Below are 17,759 nucleotides of genomic sequence, written 5' to 3' on the forward strand. Positions count from 1 at the left end.
TAAATATTAATGTTTAGAGTTGGGTTACTGTAATCTCTCTCTCCTACAGGTATCCCGTAGTCGAGCATTTACAACTTCCCTACTCCTGCCGTTATATACTACATACATTCATCTATGGCCACATGCTGTGCGCGTAATTTTCCTTTAGCTTTAATTTATGACACAGCCTCACAGGGCACTCGCTGGACTTATTGCTCAGGCTAAGATCCTGACTTTGATTTTCTGCCTTACGAAATTTAGTTGAAATGCTATGTCGCCTCTATGGCCGCCGCTGAGATCAACTGATTTATATCCACTGTCCATCCTAGAGTTGAATAGCCTCATCTGCCCGTCACATCATCTTGAAGTGCTTCGCATTAACATTTTACGTGCGATTGCAGTTGGCTTTAGAATTTTCGTTCAAGTCATTTGCCAGCTAACGTTAACTTTTTGGTGACTTTCGCTTTTGGCCAAGTTCCGTTCGTTCGTTGGCTCGGTCCTTTTGGCCAGCATATAAATTGCACTTTGCGGTATAATTGCGAGCTACAAGTTGCCTGCGCAATTAGTTTTTGCTGGTTAAACTGATTTTCTGCCAGCAGACGCTGACACAGGATGAGCCCCAGTGGGACGTGAATAAAGGCGAAACAGAAACAGGCGGAAGGCAAAAGCCAAGTCTTTTGTCAGTCAGTTTGCTGTGGCCGACAACCAAAACTTTAAAATGGGTTAATTGCATTGTAAACTAGACAAACAAATGGCAAACAAGTTCTAGCCCCCGCCACTCCCACCACTATCTCATTCCCCCACACAACACACACAAAACAAAAAAAAGTCACTGAGTAAATTGGAACAGCTATTTGCTATATTCGCCAGAGCCCGACTCAGATTCGATTTAAGCAGCTGAGCTCTAATCTGTCTCTTGCACTCTGCTGGGACACCGACTGCAGCATACTCGTTTGCGTTTCCAACTGACTACAGACTTAACAATATTAGTTTTTTATCCATTTACAGAAATACTCAACTGTAGCTATAAAACTGTACAAGAGGTAATGGGTTTGTCTAAATTTATTTTAACTATATTTCAACATAATAACTAACTATATTAAAACTCTTATAATTATTAATATGCTGAGCTCTGTTAAGCAGGGCAGATTAACATATTTTGATCTTTATCGACATCCACGCTCAGTTTTAAAAGCTTATACAGCTCCAACTCTGCTCACATATTTTCTCTTTACACAACAGTTATCAAAGCAAATTAAATTTGATGTAGAAAGTACAGTACTGTTCAGTTGATATAGCAACAGAAATTATCAATATTTTATGCTCGAATAAATCACCAAAATTATTTGCTTTAAGCAATCTGTAAACTGCATTTGATGTTCGATTGGACTAAATATTCCAAACTGAAATTGAGCAAAGTAAATATTTCATTATTTATTCCAGACTTTTCCTTGCTCAATCTGCCTTAGCATTCTGCTATATATATATATATATATTCTGCAATATATTTCTAGTTAAATATTGCAGTTTTATATTGAAAAACTTGTTTGTTTTATAAATGCATTTAAACACTGCATATAATAAGTACAAATTAAGTTATTTTCTTCGATCTCTAACTCAAAAATTGTCGCATTACTTAAATTTTTTATAGTAATAGAATATAGAAGTCTATACTACCCTCTAGATCAAGTACAATTACTTAAGCTTAATCAAGAGCTATGAATACATTACCAGACACGATTTTATTTATAGGTAGACTTTGAAGTCCCAGTCTATGATCCCTTGAGTATGTCTACCTTGTCAGACTTGACTATGTATGCGCATCAAATTCCAAGAGTCGACTCTCTGGGCTGGATATTCTTGAGCATATGAATATATTGAATATCCCAATGCAAATTTCCACCTATTTATCAATTCCCTATATATCTACACCCGCTTAACCACACCCACCATATCAGACATGGCTTTATACGCATTTCAGCTGCTTTTGCTTCCCCTCACACAGTAAGCCCCGACATCTAATTCATCCATTGATCCCCACCAATATACTCGTCCTTCGCAGACACGAGCGAGCGTAATTAGCAGCAGCTCGTTGGCTCAGTCTGGTAAAGACAATAAATAAGCACAGCAGAGCTCATTTCATGCTCGGCTGCAGTCACGTTGAGCAGGTTTCTGCTCCTCAGCTGTGCAGCAGCCTATGCATGCATTAGCAACGCAACAAATTCGAGCTGCGAGCGAAGGACCCCGTGCGGGGGGCGGGGAGAATGTGATATCGAAACGATTCCAAATGCCTTTTATCTCCCGCTGGCTGAGGTTAAAAGTTCAAAGTTCGCGCCGCAAGTTCAGCGAGTCAAGCAGCGCTGGGACACACATGCGGCGACAAATGCGTGCAACTCTGACGGGCCTAATATCTCTGGGCGAGTCTACGAACTTTCCAATAGAAAAGAACTGATAGAAGATTATTAAAATTTTCCAAACGAATGTGCACAAGCTGCACAGTGCAACAGTTTCTCAAGTATTTGGCTGGCTCAAAAGGTTATCTGCCGCTGTCGCCATATGCCATAGAGAGATGCCATCGAGCTGACAGTTAGTAAGAGAGAGTGAGAGGGAGAGTGGGAGAGCGAGAGGGGAGGAGAGATGCCTTTCGCATACTTCAGCTTTGAGTACTCAGTCTGTAAACTTTTCTAGCCAAGCAACGCACACACACACACACACACACACACACGCACACACATGAAATTTGCTGAGCTATGCGATATGCTGCATATTTATTAAAGATTTCTATAAAGTGAATGACTCAAGCTAGAGAGCCCTTTGTGGCTTGGCAAAATAATAGCTTGATATAGTTAACTGGAACAGCCTTTGACTTTACCTAACTGATTTATATTGCACACTAGGTGCGTAGTATCCAGAGATCAGAGCTTTCTCTTCTACGTCCAAATCAATTAACCTTTATTCTCATCCATTGCGGTTGCTGCTTTGGCTTTGAGGTTTGTCTCATTACGGCTATGCTGAAGAGGAGTCAACATAGACGTAAGCAGGTTTATGGTAAACATTTTACTTGAAAGCTTTTGCACTGCTTTTTATATGCAAGGAGATGCAAGAGATTCCAAGAGAATCAATCCATGACTAGAAATTGAACGAATTCATGTGACTTATAAATCATTAAACTGTTTTTGAACCGTGAACGTGTATTATATGCTCCACTGCTTCAGTCTTACTTCCTGTAGAATAATAGTAAGCATGAAAAACACTAAATCATTACTGCTAACTCAATAATTCTGTCAGATAAACTTATTGAGTTATTCAGAAATCAGGGAAAATTCTATTTATGAGGTATTTCTATCTAAGAATGCCAAAATTCCTAAACAAACAAATCCATTTTCCAAAGAAAGCCCTGCAAATGCTGAAAGTACTAACAAAGCTCTTCAAGCCTTTTTTGAAATTTCTAAGAAATCTTGATTTACCAGCGAAATGTATCTCTGGTGAAAGAATAGGATAGCACAGCAGGAAAAGGGCAGCCAGAAGGAGTTAGAGCAGTTGTTCTGTAAAGTCAACAGAGGCTTTGTCTTTGATGTGACAAAAACGCAAAGTAAGTCCAACAAACTCGGCTGTAAGATATTTTAAGAAAAAATATCTTATCATAAGAATAATCTAATTTCAAATGCGCTTAGAGTACTTTAAAAAGTCTTTCTTCATACGCAAGTGATGCTACCCCTAGAGTAAGAGTGTTTCGAACGTTTATCGATTGTGAATTTTTACAAATATTTGAGTGAAGTATTACATATTTGCAATCTGTGTAACAGTTATATTTAAATATTTTGTGGGATCAAATGGCATTTAAACATAAACGTAACTCGGTTAAATTCCAGATTCTAAATTGCTTTAGCCATTTGACAACCTGCTGACCTCGGCAACTGGTAAAAAAAAAGTTACTGAATGACATGCAATAAAAAAAGGAAAATGCCAATTGAAAGCCATAAATCCAATAAAAACAAAAACCTAAAAAAAAAAAATTAAAAAAAAAAATGCAGTATATAAAAAACAGCAATCGAATCAAATAAGTTAAATTTATGCCAGAGCATAAAAATTCTTTGTTTAGCAAGCTTCAAATATTTTCAATAAAAACCAATATTCTCTATTTAAAGCTAATTGAACAATAGAAATAATCAGAATATAAAATGTAGGATAAAGAAAACAATTATTATATAGCCATAGATATAGTAGGTACAGACTGAACTTCAATTATTGAAAAACTAAATTTATGGATAAATGAAATATATTAAAAACAGTATAAACGAAATATTAAGATTAGCATATATCTTATAAATGAACATGTTTTCTTATGTCCTTTTTTTCTCTTTTTGTCAACTCATCATTGTGATTTCTCTCCACATACTTTAATGATTCTTTCTCGTCTCTTTCAACCCGTTCCGTTTGAATGAATTAATTAAACCAAGAATTTCCATATTTAATGAGTTCTGGATAAAAATACAAAAGCCGAGAGCTGAGTTAATTAATTGTTTATCAAAAGCCTTGACCTCAACAGCAACAACAACAACAACAACAGCAACTGTTGATTGGCTAGCTAACATATAAAGCCCCATCAGATGGAGTTGGATAGGCGAATGCCAGGTCGGGCCAGACAATGTAATTATTCTATTCAACTCATTAATTTTCAGTGACACACAGACAGGCGCTGTCCTCAGGTAGCAGTGTGTGAAGAAGTTCCTCGACGATTCCTTACAAATAGCCAATAGCAAGAAATGGCCCGGGGACTGTAATTTACATGGGCTGCACAATAACCGCGCACCTGTCACGCCTGACAGCGCAAATCGAGTGCGGGCGGAGGCAGCGAACGAACGAGTGAGCGAGCGAGTGGGGTAGCCCTCAGGTAGGGGCTAGGTAGGTGTCACGCCCAGACAGTTAGACAATGCTCACCTTTTGTTTACAGCCACAGCGACAGCTCCAGCTCAAAGTGCACGACACACAATGACACTTGACAAATTGTGTTGGCAGAGAAACTGTTTAGCTTGACGAACAACTTGTAGATCGGCTTGTCAGATTGGCTTTACATATCAATAGACAGCATGTGAGTGACGGGCGGAGGGGAGGGCGAACGGACGAGGGGGACTGGGCAAGCGAAAAGATTCACCTAAGCCTTGAAATCGTGCTCGATGAATTTCACAGCAATTAAGGCTCAATGGCTTTTTGCTTTAAAACTTGGAACCAGCAGCGTCTTGACTTGCCACGCCCACAAATACTTTTACTATAGTCTTCGAGAGGACAAACACTAACTAAATCTGAGCTTCTATGAGCGCAAAAGTGTATTATGTATGGTTTCAGGATAAATCCATGTAATACCGAATACTGATTCATTGAATTCAACATGAGCTTAAATTTTGTATGTATTTTTTCCGATTCTTTTCATACTGTTATTATTAGAATATTTTAAATTGTCTATATAATATATAAAAATAAAAAAAATAAATAGTTGTGGAATAAAGATGTAATATTCATATTATGACTTGAAAGGCTGCAGTTTATAAAAAAAAAAAAAACTGAAACTGATAGATTCCACTAAATCTCATGGGAATAGTGGAGATTTATATAAAAGTCGGACATGGATACAGAATATATATTTTATTCCCATTGTCTCTATGAATGTTATGTTTCATTATTATGATATGACTATATCAGTAACTACAATATTATATTTATTTTTCTATAATCTATATTATTTCTATAATACACTTTTGTCTCCCATCACAAGTTTTTACTTGTAATACAGCAATGTTTATTTTGGAAAAGTTGTAAATCTTCCCCTTGATATATATACAATTTGTATCTAATTTCGAATCTCTCTTCGACGATTGCCGCAACGAGCATAAAAATATTGAACAAGGCAACGAATCTAATGCGTCTCCTATGAATTCGTTCACTTGCTGCGAGTTAATTAATTGAAATTTCAATCGCCGTTGCTCTGAATGGGGCGTGTGTTAAGGACTCACTCAGGAGTAGCCCTGCGGCTATCTCGCTTAGGCAAACAACTCTCAACTCGCATGCAACGTGATGAATTCACTTGGCCCGGCTAAAACGTGGCAACTTTCTGCAAGACTTTGTACTGGTTGTCAGCAGCACTTGTTAAACGCTTTTCCTGTTCTCCTTTGGCTCTCTCTTTTGTTATGGTAGTTTTCATAAACTTTCCCTCCGTGTGTGCTTGTGTGTGCGTGCGTGTGTGTGTGCTCGTGCGTGAGTGTATGTGTGACACAAAAGCTGTTGCTTGCTTTGCTGCTTAGGCGTTAGCTAAATGCTTTGCCCGCTGGGGTCAGGCACCAGACACGTCGCCTCCTCCTCGTAGGACCCTTGTGCCGCTCACAATGCATGGCTGACTGGTTGGTTGACTGGCTGGGTGGCTGTTTCTTGGCCATTCCATAGACTTTGGCTCAGTGTTTGGCGGCCATGTTGCTTGTCGTTGGGTTTTTTCCTTGTCTTCCTCTTTGCAAACAATGTTGACTTCCTTGCTGCTATTAACTATAATTACCGCATTAAACGCCAAAGTGTCTTAATATTCAATTATAAGTTTCTTTTTTCATCGAATACATTGTGCTATTTGTGGCGCGATGTGGGAAAAACTTTTACTAATATACATTTCAACCGACTGTTTATATACTTCATAATAACAGCGGGTGTGTAGGGGGTATATGGGTTTTGCGGCCAACTTTGGAAAGTAGGCCTGGCTGCATCCATGTGAAGTTTACTTGCCGGTCTATCCTTTCATTTTCCTTTTCCTATCCGTTGTTCATTATGTGACGAGCCCTCGAACTTAAAGGGTAACTCCGTCCAATACTTTTCCTACTCTACTCACAACTTAAATTCGATCAAACTTATCGATAAAAAACCGATATGAACTAGTCTTATCGGTCTGTCCTTCTTTTCCCCCTTTCTATCTCTTTTATATCCTCCGTTCTTATGTGACTGCCCTTCAGTCTTAGGGGCGAACTTCACTCGTTGGTTATCCTACTCCATTTATCGATATACAACCGATATTAACTACTCTTATCGGTCTATTTTACCGATCCCTTTTCATCCGTCCATCTGTTCGATCATTTTTATTTGATTAGAAAATACGATGAATATTCCATTGGTTCCTTTTCCAAACGATTTATCGATAACATACTATGAAATCAACTTTGGTTAACTGAGCATATTTCGAAATCCTAGAAGTTGAGCTATCTCTCTATCATATATAGTTAGCGGATCTATAAGTGGTATGACAATATTTTGATAGGAAATCGTATGTGCCTACCTCACAGGGTAACTGCTAGTCGCATACACCTATATATACTCTCACTCGTGCCACACTGTCTTTGTGTACTCAGTTAGCCGCCTTAATGACGCTTGAGTGCGTACAAATTATATCAGTAAATCTTAATGCTTCTATTGCTTTTGATTTTGTGCCAAAGCAAAGGCTGGCTGAGTTTCTGTCGACTCTTTGTACTCTATCTATTGAACGCTTCATGGCCGGGCCGGGAAGTATGTGCGCCATTTGTTTTATTGCCGCATCGATAAAATAAATTGTATGTGTGGCCCTTCCGGCACGGCTAATGGCCACAAGTTGAAAGTTTCGACATCGATGGCTGATTTTCGTTACGTTGCCAAATAGATAGAGGCAGCCAGAGAGAGAGAGAGAGAGAGAGAGAGAGAGTGAGTTGGAGGGAGAGGGATGCTGCGAGAGATAGGTCTAATGAAATTAGAAGTTTTCGCCCCACACACCGACTTGTTATAAGTATCTTGGCAAATTGTCATAGGAAATTCAATTCGGGTTGACTTACACGCACTCGACTAAACTAATGAACTCACTTTTAAAGCCATTGCCCGCAACAGAAGTTTAATTAACGAATCGTCAAGCCCTAATTTCGCATATTAATAATTACGACACTGAGTTAGCTTCACTCGAGCCGTGAGTGGGAAGGGGCAAAGGGAACCGGGACTGGGTCTGGGTCTGGGTCTGGAAGGCTCCTTCCCAGCACATGCGACACGCACACGAAGCCCATAAATAATGCGCGCTGTATACAAATTTTCTAGCACGCCTCGAATTTAAGTCGAATTTAATTTCATTTCAACTCAATGCACACGAATCAGCCTCAGCCCCAGCTCAGCTCAAGGCTGCCAGCCAAGAGATAATAATAAGAATATTTATTACATACACAGCCTCTTCCCTCTCTTTCACTCATACTCTCCCTCTATTTCGAGGAGCTTTCATTTGAGCGCAAATTGCATTTAATTCTACATAATTATTTTTGATTTCTCGTCTCTGGCTTAAGCTGCCCACAATTTGCCTTTTGATTTTTGGTTTATGACCTGAAAAATTTCCTTGTTTTGAGTTTTGGCTCGATGATTTCCAATAACAGCTTATGATGATACTTATGTAAATGTGGGCCGATGTATGCTATGCCTCTGCTACTCTATGGGCTCTCTATGCCTGTCTATGTTGCGCTGTATCTTCTTCAGGTACTCGATGCAAAAGGCATTGTTGAAAGCCTCATTGCTTTTAGTAAAACTCATATTGGAAGACTTTGAGCTCATTGCAAAGGAAACATAAATTAGAAATGCTTGTAGCATATAGAAAAGTCATGACAGAGCCCATATTGTAAATAGATTCTTAATCAAGAAGGCGTACATATTTCTATACACATGTTTTTTTATTCTTCGATATTTTCATATTCTGGCACTCTCAATTGGAGCCTCTCACGCCCCTTTTATATCATGGAAGTGCACTCAAAATTTTAATCTATATATTAATATTAATATTTAATATTCATATTTTAAGGAATTCATTATAATCGAAAGTATGAGGTATGCTCTAATTCACAGGAAATCTTGCATCTTGCTTGCTCACTCAAGTTAAAGCAACTTATTTTCATCCTTTGATTACACTAAATTCCTCAAAAGCTAATAGCCTATTTGCATATTCTCAATAAGTTCAGGAAAGTTATAACGCTAAAGCTTATTATATTCAAATACTACGCTCCCCAATGCTGCACACTTCAGCATCAAATGATTAAGTCGACATTAAAGTAATTTCCACTTAGGGAACAGTTTGATTAGCTGCCGTTCACAGAAGAAAAACACAATCTTAAACACAGCAAAATCTTAGGAAAATCCTTGTATGTAAGTTAAAAGAAAACTTTGAAAGGAAATGAAGGTGCACATTTGTGTTTGTGTTTTGGTTTGCCTTTGGAGCCTTTTCAGCTTCACAATGGCAGCAACAGGAAAAAAGGTTAAATAGCATTCGTTGAGGCTTATTTCGGGAAAATAATCTAAATGCAAACAGAACTATTTCGAGACGATTTCCTACAACAATAGAGTTCCGCAACAAAAGCGGGAATAAAACAGAAATTTCATAAATTAAAGCTAGCTTCTGAATGGACCCGAGAAGTATGCAACAAAAGAGAGTGCGAAAGCACATTTCTATAATAAAATATAACTGCATGTATATACGAAAGAGATTTACATACATACATATATATGCGTTGGTGTGTGTCTGTGGGAGCAGCTAACGGTATAGAAGTAGAAAAGTTGTCTGACAATCCGTCAGCTGGTTTCGGTAGATGAAACCGCCCCCGACAAAGATTTGTTGTAGGCGAAAAGTTTCGCAACATGGAAAATTCCTGGCATAGAAGCTGTCAGCAGAGCAAAGACGCATAATTAGTGAGACAAACGAAAAATGCTGAAAAATTGCCCAAAACTGTGTGAGCGTGTCTGAAAGTTGAGACTAAAGAGCAAGCAGCGGCTTAAAGTCCTGCCATATCCAGTCTTATAAGCCAGCAAATTAGGCAACAGGCTATAAATGTTCATAGCCAACAATTTGCAAGTAAATAACTTGTTTTGTCTCGGGCAAGAAGTTCAAAATGAAAACTCTCCAGCTGCTGCTGTTACCTTCTTAAGCGTTACCAAAAATAGGAGACCAACAAAAAGAAGAAGAAGAAGCTGAGCCAACAGCTGCGAACCTTTTGGCAGGCTGCGAATGCCATTCTCAGTTGCCAGGCATTTCTGCTTTGTAGGCATATTATTCTTTTCTTCTCCTATTTTTCTTTTTTTTTTTTTTTTTTTTTGTATATTCTGCTTTAGGCAGAGCCTCTAAATATTCAGTTCAGCTTTAATAAATATTACAAATAATGATAGGCAAGTCCGTAGCTGTGCAGCCAAGACATTACTTCTGCCACTGGCAGCAGACATTTGCCTTCCTGTGTTGCTTCGACTTCCTGCTTTTGAAAATAGCTCAGAGATAAATGCCCATCATGGCCGTGCACACAAACATTTCGAAGACATTCAAAAGTCGGCATGAAATTTAATTAAAAATGTTATTACAACTACAGCCGAGTTGTAGTAAAACCAAACACCAAGACTGACTATTTATATTGCTTCCCACCCGAGTCTGAGTGATATAGGAGACATCCTAAAGGCTTCTTGTTTACATGCATATACATAAGCAAAGTCATTGCGAACAGCTGCTGCGAAAGTTCCCACGCGGAGCAAAGGCTTGATTGAACTCGGGATCCGTCTGGCAGATCTTAATGAAATTTCTAGCGCATGAATAATACATTAAAATGAATGTATGTACCAAGAATCAACACTGTAGAATTTATAAGACATTTGTTTAACTGAAATACAAAGTGTGATTTTATGACCAAAAGTTACTTACCAAATTATTTATGCCTAACTCGAATAGTGTTGAAGTCATGCAAACAAAACTAATTTAATATACCGATAATTATCGATATTGGAGAAAATGTTGAGATATTGGGAAAAAAAATCATAAAATTTTGTTGCGTAAGGTAAACAAGAATAAAAGTTGTAAAAATCAACTGTCTAACTTTTGCAGTTCCAGAGATTGAGGCATCAGCCGAATAGGCAAGAGCAATCCCATTCTCCATAAGTTTTGCCTGTTCTATTATGGTTAGTTATCTGTTCACTCACGCATTACATTAAAAGTGAAGATGAATTCTCTTTCTATCCCATAATAGGCTGTGAATGTGCTCATGTATGTAGTGACCCCGACCCTTCACACATTTCAATGAATCCGATTCGTGTGCTACTTCCGAAATTGTCGATGTTTAGTGGTTGAGGATATGCTGCTAGTTAACTGACTAATCGCATTAGATTAACACATATACAAATAAAACTCTTGACGGCCGACAACAAAGCCACAACAATTACAAGGCAGATAGTAAAGGGCAGCTTAAGCAGACGATGAGAAAAAAAAACAGCGAACCAAGAAAGAAAAGCATAAGGCGAGAGAACAAAAAACCAATCCAATATAGTTGTTATTGCCTTTGTGTTGTGCCTCGCAAAAGGCGTTTATAAATTACTTAAAGCACTTAATGCGGCACGAAAGAAAACTGGCAGAGCAACAGGAAGGAACATCCCAGCTCGAACCCGTACCCCGAGCCCCGCAGCTCGAACCGAGAAGCCCGAAGCCCGAAGCCCGAGACCCAACAACCAACAACCAGAACAGAAAACAACTTGTGGCATGACCAACCCATACGCACCATTGCAATATGCTTTCTTTCTCTCTCGCTTCTTTTTTTTTTTTTTATGCTGTCTTGGCCAGATTAAAGCGTATCATGTTAGCAGCAAGTCCAAACCGCAGGCAGTTCAAGTAAGAACAGTTCAGTCGGGCGCAACCGACTGCCCTACACTCGTTGAGGGCTCAACTAGGATTGGGGTAGCTCAAGAAATATATATTTGTAACTAAGAAAAGATGCGCAAGGCAGCTTTAAAGCTAAAAAATATACAGTATCTCCAATATCCTACATTCCTAATAGATGTTTCGCAACACTACATTGGTATACATTGTCTCAACTGTAGGACAAACATTGCACAACAACCAATCAACTCCAATTTGCCTCACCCATGAGCGGGTATAACTGGGACTACAGCTAGAGCAAAGGAGCTGGCGTGCGCCTGCTATACGCACAAGAAAATCCTCTCAATTGATTATCAATCAATTTCTGTGGCAGTGAAACATTCCCCCGGCCTGACACAGTGCGAAACAAAGGCGAACGAATGCCTGGGATTGAGACTGCTCTATGGCATATATAAGAATGGGCTAATGGAATTAAAACTGGGCAGGAGACAGTCGACTCTTAGCTGGCAGTAAAACAATAAAAACGTGTCAACACAAATCAATTGCATTAAGCAGACAGCTCGCCGGAACGTGAGTCCTCCAGTCCTGGGCCCTCGATGGTCCGTTAATGTGGTTTAGGCCCGTAAAACGAAATTGAGTCGCCTAAGCGGGTGCTCAAATTAATGCTAATGCCAACAGCTGGCAGCGACTTATTTATGCAATGCATTGCGAAATTTGCGCTGCTCCTCATAATAATTAAGGATTATTTTGTGCGCTTCCTCAAAGCATTTTGCTCAAATTCCCGAAATTCCGCACAGAACATAATGGAAATATCTATCTCTGGTAATTGTCCCTGTGTGTGTGTCTCTCCTTTTCTCTCTCTCTCTCTCTCTCTCTCTCTCTCTCTTGCGCTCCCTCTATGTGTGTTGGCGTTATTAGAGGCAGCAGCCAGAAATATTTCCTTTGGCCATTTTTCCGTCCAAACATCCTTCGCCTGAGGTCTCCATCGTCATCTTGGAATTGAATAAAAGTCGTCGTAGTACATGCAATATCCAAGTTGAGACATAGTCGCCTACTGTTTGCCTTTCTCTTTATACCCTCAACCCTCATTGAAAAGGGTATAATGTTTGCGGTAATGTATGTATGTAGACCAAAAGGAGCTTAGACCGAAACCGTAGATGCTTGATTGGGGTCAATTTACCCCTGTCCATCCGTCAATCAGTATGTCCTGCTGTCCGCCTTTGTACCTTTATGTATGAACACGTGGACCTGGGAGCCTCTAAGAGATGGAAGGCTCAAATTGTTCACTTGGTTTTTATCTACAGTATGTCTTTATTCATCGTCAGCTCTATAAATTATTTAATTATTTACCTATTTTACTAAAAATGTGGCGTGGAGTCTTTTAATACTATATATCTAAGCTAAAAGTATATAAATTTTACATATAGATGGTTTCACATAGTTAGATAGTCGAGAAGTAATGGGTATCTCCACGTCGATCACTTTTTACAACAGCACTATCTCTGTCTTCATTTCCTTTCGAGGCTAAAGCCAACTCATTCACTTTTCTTACTACAGAATTTACGGATAAAACTGATCTTTTAGAGGGTAGCTCCCTGGAGGAGCTGTTTCTCTATCTTTAATTTTATTTAGAGGATAACTTCATGTCGTTCATAGCCGACTTGACTTGACTCTGTCTGACTTGATTTGCTTTTTCACACGTCGACGCATGTGTTTATTCGCACTTTGCACAGTTTAGCTTTCTTTTTGGCCTTTCTCTTAGTATTTTATTTTATTTTTTTTTCTGTTTTATTTCTTGTCTGTTTTGGCATTTGCACAACAATTTCTGCGTCTTGAATGGAAATTCTCCTTCAAAAAAACACAAAACACAATTCGCCGCCTTAAGCCAACGCAAAACAATGAAAATTGGTTTCCTTACAACGTCTGTTGGCCAAGTTTGTGGCTGGCGGCTGGCGGTTGGCGTCTGAGCCTCAGTGCAAAAGACGTTCGCGTCTTTTTATTGCCTCAGTTATTGTTGCTGTATTTGTTTGGCAACAGTGAATGTGGCCAAGGAATGCACATTTCTGCCTCGGCTGCCTCTTTCTGTTTATGGTGTTGGGGGTATTATCTCATAAAATATAAAATGTAAACACTGGTAGGCTGTCAGACAGACATACAGAAGGACAGTTAGCCTGCCTGGCTGCCTAGCTGCCTAGCTGGTTGGCCTGTTTTGCCTCTTTAGCACGTACACGTTTATACTCCTTAATGTGGTATTCAGTGTCAAGAGACATGCCAGAAATCAAGAGGACTTTCAATAATCGACAAATATATGTATTATGAGTGTTTGCCTCTCATATAAATATTTATTACCTTTTTTATGGGTGCTACTGGGGGGAGTATCGATGTACACTTGCACTTTCTAAACACTTTCCGTTATCAGTTCACAGTTATTTATGCATTCGTTTAGCTCGCAAATTAAATTAAGTTCATAGTACTTGACTGATTCCACTCCACATATTAGCAGCTGTGTAAGCAGCACTGGCACCGCAGTCACACACACGCACAATCGCACGCATAAACGGGTGCTAGAGCAACGGTATCTTTAACTGTAGCTTGCTTTTGGGCATGCACCGTTCATATATTGAATACGCGCGCGTCACGTTTCGCTGTGTCCGCCTTGTGTAAGAGTTCACTTTCTACTAAACACTTTAGCGCTGAGCGCGTGCTGCCGATTACCGTTATTCGTTCGGTTCGCCTTTCGGCCAAGCTTCGTGTGCGACCGAGGCAAAGTCGTTCGTCGTGCCAAATGTGCGCTTCGTCGCGACGCTGAGCGCGACAAGGCTACGCATCGGCTGCGCTCTCAACTGTCATGTGGCCAAACTTCGCCGCCAAGCAAATTGGACATGCGGCGAATTCAAGCATTCAGAAGCTTGTTCAAGAGAGGGGCAATGCCTAGCTAAGGCAAGGCGATCGCAGTTTGTTTATTTAAATGCAAATTATATTGTTTGCTATATATTATATTACATTTGTATTTGTATAGCATTTATAGCAAAAATTATGGTGTATTAAAACTCTGCTCAGGCAGCAGTTTGGCTGCTTTGGCTTGTCTTGCATTTCCCCTGCTCAGGCAACGGCAATTCAGTTCGCAGGGGCAGCTCTCGCTCGCAACATGTTCGCTCGCAACATGCTCGAAGCGCTGCCAGCGCTGCCAGCTCATGCGTGTTTCCACGGCGAAGTATCAAAATACAGCAGGAGGCGCCGTGGATCAGAGTTGCGTGTAATTAAAACCAAACAGATTCGCGCTGCCCTCAGCCCACGCGCGCGCTCTGCCCTGGGTCGTGGGTCAACCTGATAAGGCAACTGTTGCCACCAAGACAGCGCACGGTTTGTCAGCATTTTGTTGCCATTGCTGTTGTTGTTGTTTCTCCTCCTGCTGCTGCTCCTTCTGATGCTGCTGCAGCTGTTGTTGTTGTTGTTGCTGGAGTAACAAAAGCGAAACGTTCACATTCTGCGCTTTATTATGCTGAAGCGTCCAAAGGTCGATAATTAAAAAACTGAACGACACATTTTTGCTGGCAATGCAAAAACAACCAAAATAGACAAAATATGTAATGAAATTATAAGCAATAATAAATATACATATACGGAGACACAAAGATGTAAATAGGTTTATAGCCTGGGCGAAGCTGTCATGGAATTAATTTAAATATTTTTCAATCTTTTTGTTTTCGCTGTTGCTTTGGAGAGCATTGCTCTAGCTAAGATGGACTCGGGACTAATTTTCGTATTATCCATTTTTCATTATAACTACCCACGCCTTACACTGAGTCTACCCGCCCATGTTTGCTTGTTAATTTGCTTAAATATAAGTACATATAGTAAATGCAACTTTAAGAGAAAAAATCACTGAAATTTTGCTGTGCCACAAAGAGGATTCGTCAGCTTAGCTTATGTCATTCCAGTTATTCTCTAAAAAATAAAAGGATTAACAAGCAAAACTTGACAGTTTCATTATAGAAAAACTCAAAGCATAGAAAGAGATAATAGAAAAGCGAGCGAGCTCTTTATGATGCCCATTCACTTGAAGCAAGAAGAGTGTATTGGCTTTTGTCAGCTACTACTGAGGGAAGAAGAGAGTTTATTGTAAGTTTTTCTATTTATTATTATTATATTAATATATATTATTATATTATATTACTTATTATTATTTGCTTACTATATGAGCTATGCTGTCTTGGCCAGATTAAAGCGTTATTATATGCTCATATAGTATAAAATGCTTTCAAAGGTATTATTAAAGCTATTTTAGCCTGAGATTTTGCTTACTTTTCAATTTCCTCTATTCCCTGCTCTCCACTTTCTTCTAATTGCAATAAACCCACTTTCCAAGCTCACGCACACAACTGATCTCACTATCGACTCATCAACACTTTCCCTATAAAAATCATATTTTGTAGCCGAGTGTAATGATGAGGTAAATGCTTGAATTACAAAATATTGTGAACTTTTAATTAACAGTAAACTTTTGCCTTAATGCCATAAGGAATCAGCAGAGTTTATTACGGATATAAAATCTCAGCTTTGCACTTTAAAGAGTTTCGTGCATGGCTACGAAGAGCAGCTCGAGAGAGTCCTCAGTGAGCTTATCTTTGCGAGTGAGTTGAAGTTATTGTTGCACGCAGCTGCACTCGCAGGAGGCCAATGTCGGATTTTGTGTCGATTTCAATTTACTTGGCACTAGGTGCATATGGGTAGGCCACTGGCCATACCGGAAGTCACAGCGGGGTGGGAGGGGAGTGCTGAGGGTGCCGGTGGGGGTGGCTGAGGGCAAACAGCGAGAAGAACTACAAACAGGCAAACAAATAAACAAGCGGCAAACAAACATGCCTTCACTTCACGCTCCGCGCTCTGATTGCCGCACATTTGCGCAAAAAGGCAAAACAATTCAATTCAATTGACAACAACAGCCCCGAGCGAGTCCGACAGAAGAGAGAGGGAGGTAGAGAGAGTAAGAGTTAGAGGGAGAGAGAGAGAGAGAGAGAGAGAGAGAGTGAATGTGAGTGGCCATGGGCTTAAGAGAACTGGCTGACAACAGTGCTGATAGTATTAAAACAACTAGTAAAGCGTGCGAGGCGGGCGCAACTGACTATCCAATACACGCCACTGATATAGACCCATTTATATACATAGCAGATCGATCTCTATTTCTGTAGAGGAGCAATAACGATCAAGCTGCTTAAATTCGTCAACAAAGTGCTGCCTTTTCATCATTTTGGACACACAGATTGGATATATGAAGGATTAGCCCATGAAACAAGTCTATGGAAATGAAATCTCAGTAACTATAGAACTGTAAATGATTGGTATTGAATAGAATTGATACTGCTATAGACTGTTTACTATACAGAGAGACGAACATAAACTCACACGATGTAAGCGAATATAGGAAACTAAACAATTCATTAGGCGAGGATCGACAGATTGACTAAGAGACGAATACGCATCCAGACGAACCTATATACGCCTTGCTCTGAGATCTCTATGAGATAGGAAGATCTTCAGTCTACCTATACATAGTCAGACAAACTAAGAGAAATGCAATCATAACCCAGAAACCAGAAATCCTATAATATGGCCGAGACGTGATTGACACAGATACTTGACTATATATGTATATACATTTATAGGTGTGAGTCTATAGGTGACCTACACAGACAAATACTGAAATATACCAACAAATATACTCTCCTCACTAGAAGTGAGCATTTGTAAAGGTCCTTCTCTCTCTCTCTCTCTCTCTTTTTTTCTATGAAGTAAATACAGAAAAGAGTATAACATATACCAACTTTCAAGTCTTATCTTCCATAATCACATAGAAGCAATATACTCTCTTCACTTCAAGTAAGCTTGTATAAACATGAATCAGTTCTTAAATATACTTAGATATACTTAGGGAACATATATGTTCAATCGAAAATCTCCAGCTAACCTACATGCATATCATAACGAATATACTCTCCTTCCCCGACGCGAACGTGTATAAACATACCTCTATGAGGTCGCCTGGTAAATGCGTGCAACCGAAAGTCCTAGCCACCAGCGTTGCATGACCAATCTGTGCGTTGTCTGTTCGCCGTTGTTGCTGTTG

The 17,759-nt window shown here is 39.5% G+C and overlaps 1 protein-coding gene across 1 annotated transcript in view; it reads right to left on the bottom strand.

Moving 5' to 3' along the window:
- The window catches only part of LOC6575389 (opioid-binding protein/cell adhesion molecule homolog), a 62,746-nt gene extending 48,428 nt beyond the window's left edge, over positions 1-14,318 (bottom strand). The window contains exon 1 of the mRNA XM_002001365.4: positions 13,982-14,318. The gene's annotated coding sequence lies outside the window, so the exon portion shown is untranslated. The remainder of the gene's footprint in view (positions 1-13,981) is intronic.
- Between the last annotated feature and the right edge of the window lie 3,441 nt (positions 14,319-17,759).

The sequence above is a fragment of the Drosophila mojavensis genome, unplaced genomic scaffold (genome assembly GCF_018153725.1).
Source record: "Drosophila mojavensis isolate 15081-1352.22 unplaced genomic scaffold, ASM1815372v1 contig_231, whole genome shotgun sequence".
Taxonomy (NCBI): domain Eukaryota; kingdom Metazoa; phylum Arthropoda; class Insecta; order Diptera; family Drosophilidae; genus Drosophila; species Drosophila mojavensis.